Genomic DNA, 7,701 nt, shown 5'->3' with positions numbered 1-7,701 from the left:
GGGGCAGGGGTGGTTGATGAAATTTCCCTTGGTAACTTTTATGCGAATAGCATGGTAACTCACACACCGTAGACATGATAACTTATGTGCCACGGTCCTGATAACTTTGTTGAGTGGGGGGAGGGTTGCTGAAATATCCCCTGATAGCTTTTGTGTGAATAACATGGTAACTCACATGTCATAGACCTGATAAAATTATGTGCCTCGGTCTTGATAACTTTTGGCGAGGGGGTTGTTTGAAAACATACCCCGATAACATCTGTGTAAATAATTTAGTACTATAGACATTGTATACGTGATACATCACACAACAAACACCACGGTAACTTTAACCTGAGCTGATAATGAGGTTAGAGAAACTAGGTTTATGCACCGGTAATATCGTGTAAGCAACATGGTAACTTTTGACTCAAAAAAAGTCGTCATAACATACCAAATATGAGATCTAGTTTCTAAGCTCTCGTCATGACGGATTTTTTTTATGTCAAAACGATTTTTGAATCAGATCGGCGATTTGAGCTACAAAATATTTTAAATTTTCGCATTGATAAGAATCTTTGATGACATCATCATTTCGGTTTTCTACACATGCATGCATGAGGGAGAGGGAACTTCACGTGGGTTGTGGCCTTTGCAAGTTTGCATGCATGCAAAGTAGCACCGTTCGGATATGTTACTACTGTCCGATCAGTCGAAAGTTAGTCCTTTCATAAAATATTTTACAGTTTTGAAATAGCGAGAATCTACAATGACATCTGCTTTCGTGTGCTCTAGTGCATTTGCATCATGGAAAGAATGTTGGAGGAGTCATTTTTTATGTCTCGATAATTTCTATGTAAACAGGACGGCAACTGACGTACCATAGAGGTGATAACTTATTTAGCCTAGGGCTGGTAACTTTTGACTCCCAAAAAAAGTCGTCGAAACATACCAACATGGGATCTTGTTTCGAAGGTCTCGTCGCGACAAATATTTTATGTGAAAATAATTTTTCAATCGGAGCGACGGTTTAAGCTACAAAACATTTTGAATTCAAAGATTGAAAAGAATATTTGGTGATGTCATCAATTTTGTTCTATATGCATGGTTGCATGGGATTGACTATTGAGAATACACTTGAGCAGCTCAATGTGATTATAGAGAGCGCTGGTGGGCGTTGCATGCATGCTTAGTATTCGTTATTATCGGAAGAAGTGGATTGTATAGGGATAGACTCGTGTGGATCTGTTGTTAATGAATAGTCGACTGGTCGTTAGCACAGTCCTATTTACATTGAATTAGTTTCAGAAATCTCCATGAGAGAAACACGACAGTGAAAATGATTCGTAATTTGAATTTTCTTTTTAAGACAAATTTCATTTATTATTTTAATGGGTCAAGCAAAAAAAGAGGCACATGCCAATCTCTATTACACCCACCTATGAGAAAAAAACCATGATAATGACAAATGATGCAGCAAAGGAGACCGGAATTAAGTTCTACAAGAGGTATCCGTTACCCAGTGGGTGCGACGTCAAATAGGAGGTTCGGTGAAGAACTCCGAAAGTATCTTTCTCAGCTCGAGCTCAAATGCTCTTGGTGTGAATAGTAAAATAAAAAATAGAAAAATAATTCAAAAAATTCTAACTTTTCGTGACAAACTTTAAAGAATGTTTGAAATGCATGCAGAATTTCATCAGGAAATCAAATTGGTGGAAGTCATGGCAAACAAAACCAAATCGGAGCTCCAAAATGCATTTGAAAGTACCATTTTCAGCGCATCGGTTTTTAACTTTTTTGCCACGACTTCCAGCAATGTGATCTGGGGATGAAAATTTGCATGCACTCAAACATCTATTAGAGTTTGCCACAAAAAGATTCATAAAATTCTGATTTTTTTTATTTTTTTTAAATTTACTATTCATCGAGGAGCATATGAGCTCGCGAGTAGATACTCCGCGTCCGAAGAACTCCTCCTGTTCCTAGGCTGATTACACTCTATCTCTAACCATTTGATTGGGCAACAAGCGCCACAGCCAGACAAATCCATGGTTTATGCCTATTGGGCCAGGTCTATTCTAGTGTGTAAGTCTCCGCTATTTGAGCCCACCATGTGTAGAATTGATATTCTGTACAGAAACACAGGTGACATGGACGAGAAGACGTCGATGGATACCATCAATTCTAGGTCATCCACACAGCTGAACAGCCGACGATCTATAGAAAATTAAAAGCCCGAACAGCCGTACGTATATACTACCTCGCTCCTTTAGCTTCCACCCACCGGCCGCCGCCGCCCATCCACGCCGATCATGAGTGCTGTTCGTAAGTTCCTCTACATGGTGGTTAACCATTACAGGAGCCCCCGATGCCACAGCGCCTACTGTCACGAATTGCCGAAAGCCAACGTCTACTCTGTGCACCGCATCGACCCGTCGACCCTTTTCCACGGCGAGGGCCAAGCGCAGTCGGTGGCGCCGGCGGCGCCGGTGGAAGCTCGCCTGCATCGCTGCATCACTACCTTCGACCATCCCACATGGGGCTTCAATGCCAGGACTATGGACTTCATGCTCTTCGGCCGCGGCAGGGACAAGATCCTCGCCGTACCGCGCTCCAAGTCCCGGGACGAAAAACCCATCCTATACGACGACGCCTCGCAGACCTCGCGCGAATTGCCCGCCATGAGATTGACCAAGTTTAGACCGCTGTGGATCGCCATCCACGACCATCTGTACGTCATGGAAAAGGCTTTACCCACACACACGTGGTGGGAGAAGGACAATCTGTTGTCGTCGGAGTACTCCGTCGAGGCGCTGCTCCAGGTGGGAGATTCTCTGGATTGGGCATGGCATCTTCTCCCCCCGCCCCCATACGTGCCGCCGCACCACTATTTCAGTGAGGTCCCCGACGCCGCCGCGGTTGTCGGCGACTCGCACATCTGGGTCTCCGGCAAGGACCAGGGCACCTTCTCCTTGGACACGGAGGCACGCACCTGTGCAGGGTGTGCACCTGCACAGGGCCCCCGAATCAGCAGGGCCCCAAATCCTGGCATATTTCCTACTAATCATCTGATAATTTTGCAGGAGGGGCAGGAGTAAGAGTAGTAATTAGTGTTGAGCGTTGAATAATCAAAGTAGGAGTAGGGAATGTACTACTAGTACTACTCTCTAGGCATTGAATTAACTCAGCCAACTAGTATACTGGAACTTGAACAAAATGATTATCCAGCCTCTCCTCTCCTCTCACTTGGCTCTCTAGCTCTTCGTCTTCCACAAACCTCACGCTCGTTTCCCTTCTCAAGTATTAAATCCTCATCAATCTCCACTCTTTGCTAATTCCATTTCCAATCCTCACCTATTAATTCTTCGAGACTTCCCCAATATAATGTTGCGATGAACAACAAAATAGGCAACCTTCTATTCTCAACCCCCATCTTTTTTTTTGGTGTTATGTTTTCAAATCTCAAATCAGCAGGCCAGCAGATCAGTGTTTTGCTCAACCTCCGTCGCTGCCAGTTGCAAGCCCATGTGACCTGTGTGCATCAGCATCAACTGGAGCCTTAACTAAAGTTGGAGCCTATGAGTTCTTGGTCGCCATTTTTTTTGTGAGCCAAATTTTGGTTCGTCAAGAAAAAAAGCGAAAGCTACACACGGTGCTGCCCCATATATATTTTACTTCTCACATTAGTTAGGTTACTTCATTCCCTATTATCTCCATGTTCAGTTTTTATTTCTCTTTGTTTTACTTTCTGAAATGACATTGGAATTGAGAAGTATGAATCATGATATGGAAAAGAGCAAGAAAAATATGTAAAATTGAGGGGCCATGTTTTGACCTTGCACCGGGCCTCCGTTTTCTTAGGTACGGCCCTGACGGGCGGCAGCCATCTCCTCCGCCCTCCACCGGCAGGCTCTAAGTCTGCTCCCCTCGCCGTCGCCGGAGGACGTCGCCGGGCAAAGTCCGTGCGGCCGACGGCGACGGCGAGGACTCATTCTCCGTGCAGCGGCGGCGGTGTAGTGGGATGCAGTTGTGGCAGATGTGCTGCGGGGTTGGCCGGCGCCGCCCGCCGTGTGAGCTGCATGGCGGCATGTGATCTCGTCGGGGTCTTCCCTCTGGATCAAGTGGTCGATCAGCGGCTACACGTCGCGGTCTCGTGTGATGTCTCCTCTAGCGGAGGACGTACAAGGGACTCCAGATCGTGGCTGAAGAAGGCATCTGATTCGCATGTGTTAAGCACGTACGATGGTACAAGATGCATGCTTACATGGAGACACGATGGCTCACCAGGCATCTCTTGGATCTTCGTGCATGGATCCGTCTGATGGCCCTTGTGGGCTCTTGGCGGCGCGCTTGATCCTGAAGTGCGGTGACTCCTTGCTACAGTTGGCACCATGGCTCGCGTACGGATGCATTGCCATCTACGACATCTTACACGGGCATGTTTACTGGGCGTAGTGATCCCATGAAGGTTCACGGGCCTGCAACCATGGATCTGGTGGTGACCACCCGCGGCCCTATGATCCACGGCTTGGTGGTGGTGATTCAGATTCGGTCGACCGAGTGAGAGTAATTGCACATTGTGCTGCAACAACCTCCTACGGCTCCACGGCAGCGGTGATCATTGCAAGATCTTCGGTTCATCTCAAGATCCAGTGGTTGACTTCGGCAGTGGGATGCAAATTATGGGTGACCACTTGACGCAGGGGAATGGTTGTGCAGTGGCGGCAGTCACATTGCATGTAACTGCTAGGATAGTGAAAAAGTGGTGGCGACAACACTTGCATGACTTCGATGGTGGTGCTACCGAGCACTCGGTCGCGGGGTCCGGGGTGAAAGCCTAGGTCTGACTCGAGTTGGTTATACCTGACAATGGCGATGTTTTTTTTACGTCGTTACCTTGTTGAAGGCATTGTCCGGATATGCTCCGACTGATTTTTCAGGGTGAAAACCTAGATTCTGACCTTGATGGTTGGATCCGATGACGGTGACGCTTGAGTGTCGCTCCTTTCTTCAAGGCGTTGTTGTTGAAGAACCTCGTCACCTATGTGGTGTCATTAGATAATTGGTGCGGATATGGTGTTTGTTGCAGTTTGCCGATCGTGGCTCTGATCACTTTGGGTTTTTCTTTTTTCCTCGGCTACACATAGCTTTGGTCTTATATGACTTTGCTATTTACCGCCTTGTTTTTCGTGTGTATGCACGTTTGTGTTGGCTGTGTGCATCCTAATTATGCAGAGGCCGGGTGTGTGCTCTTTGAGCTTGTATCCTCTTGATGTCTCTTTTTAACTAATAAAATTCACCCTTTGTCAAAAAAAATCAATATTTGCAAGATGAAGTACTCCCATGAGTTTAATAAAAGATACTGCAATTGCACTGAAGCAGCAATACTGTCACGCGTGCACCTGCACAATCTTGATTACTAGTAAAATATTCTGCAAGCCCCTTGACTCACGTATCCAAAAAGAAAGGAAGGTATGAGCGATGGACTGATTTGGACTGGGGGATGTGCAGGTCCTCGCACCACAAAATATTTGTCGTAATGTGGAGAAAGGATTCCAGCTCCACAAATAGTCAAACCACCTTCGGTATTTTCTATTCATGCAAAGAATTTACGACTTTATATGACCGTGGAATCTGCCTAAGTGATGATATGGCACAAAGAATTGATTTGAAACCCGCCATGACAAGATGAGACATCCGTTGGATGGTGAAGCGGGAAAGAAGTTTGATGAAATTCATAAAGATAAAGCGGCTCACTCGTTGAGTGTACGAGTTGGGACGACAATGGATAGGTGCAATTCATATGATATGGCATGTTCCACATACGTTGGTGGTGTGTGTGTTATTTCCCTGAATCTTCCCTTGTCATCTGCATGCAACGACGGAACATGCTTCTATCTCTGATAATTCCACGGTTTGTATACCTGGTGAAATACGAGTGTGGAGATGGGGCCGCTGATGAATGACTTGCTTCTTGCAGTTTTATTGTGTCTATGGTACTTTTCTTTTTGCCTCAACAAAGGGTTCATGATTTGGAAAAACAGCGTATCCGCCACTGTGTGATGGCCCAAGTTGCACCATGACATGTGGCACATTTTTCAATCAGACTAATCGTGCACTTGGACACCCAAGTGTGTTGAGGATGGGGCTGCAAGTGCACCATGTCCACCAGGAAACAGATACCAACGAGCTAAGATATGGGCTAGCTAACCTGTGGTTGGATGGTTAGGAGGACAATGGTATCCCAGCCCATTAGGGTTCAAGTACTAGACTTTGACGCTGGTGTTTCAGGCTTTCCGGCAATGCATTCAGTGGAGGAGATGTTCTCGTCGACTATGAAATCATCTGTGGCAACTTCGTCAATTTCAAGCTGATGTGTCGGCTCAGTCTCTCAGAGATGCTCCTAAGATAGGGTGTGCATCAGAGGTGCTCCTAGGGTAGGATGTGCTTGCATGCGGCCCTAGGGATGAGTGTATGTGCTTATGTATGAGTGATGTGTCTATTTGTGTTAAAAAACCGAGCTAAGATATGATGGCATGTTTATTAGAATAAAATATCTCCATGGTGGTGTTACGGGACTAGGAGCATGTCTCTTTACTACAAGAGAAAATTCTTTATATAACACTGTTTTAAATTTTGTTTTCCTATTTAACACTTAATTTTTTTTCTTCCTTATCTAACACCGTGTCTAAATTTTTATGCCTTTATAACACTTTCGTCCATTTTAGCCTTAGTGGTGTTAAATAACACCTGAAAAGACCTATTTACCCTTCATGTTGCATGTGACAAAAAAATTATGTGATAATTTAGCTTCAGTGTATGCGACTCTGTCTGGACGGCAAGCCTGGTAGGTCTACCATTTTATATTCTTAACCAATATACTAGTGTGCCGAGTACATACGGAAAGTTTTGCCATCAATTGAGTGCTCCATTGAACCGACTTTAAGTCAGGCTGCCATTCAAAAGTTTTGCCATCAAGAAGCATTTTGCCATCAATTGGATGGATGCTCCTCGGCGAGACCTGACAAATTGATTTACACCCGTACACACCTTGTTATTTTGCAATTCAGTATAAATTTTTCGGGCCAATGCTTCTTGATGTCAGTATAAATTTGTTTAGATCATGAATAGCTACAAAAAATGCTAGTTGTAACGTAGTTTATATATGTATGTACCCAGCCCCTTTATAACAACCCTGAGTTGAGATCGAAAGAAAGACCGTGTGGCCATCATCAATCGCCTCGTGAGATCGAAAGAAAGACCGTGTGGCTATCATCAATCGCTTCCTCCAATACATATAGCTGGTTAGCTTTTTTCGAAAAGGGGTGCTTTATTACTTAAAAGGTTTAAGCATTACACCCGGCCTCTGCATAACTAAGATGCACACAGCCAATAAAGTCCTCACACCAAGCCAAAGTTGAATCATCAAGCGAGAGAACGGCTGCTAGCTTCCTCTGGTACGTATATAAGTATACGTCCAACTAGAATCAATCCACCTCCCCGCCTACTTGTTTCTTGTGTACGTGCTAGCCTCGTACGGAACCCATTAGCTCGGAAAGTACCATGAATGTACGTCGGAAAGCACCCTGCTACAACGTCGTCGAGGTCAGGACCAAGGCCAACACAAAGCGAGTCGGCCCGATACACACATACACGAATTTTTTTGGTCACATACACATTAGGGGAAAATACGTCTTTTCAGGTGTCATTTAACACCACTAA

Source organism: Triticum dicoccoides, chromosome 3A, assembly GCF_002162155.2.
Source record: "Triticum dicoccoides isolate Atlit2015 ecotype Zavitan chromosome 3A, WEW_v2.0, whole genome shotgun sequence".
NCBI classification, from domain to species: domain Eukaryota; kingdom Viridiplantae; phylum Streptophyta; class Magnoliopsida; order Poales; family Poaceae; genus Triticum; species Triticum dicoccoides.
Note: the sequence above shows the minus strand (reverse complement) of the source record.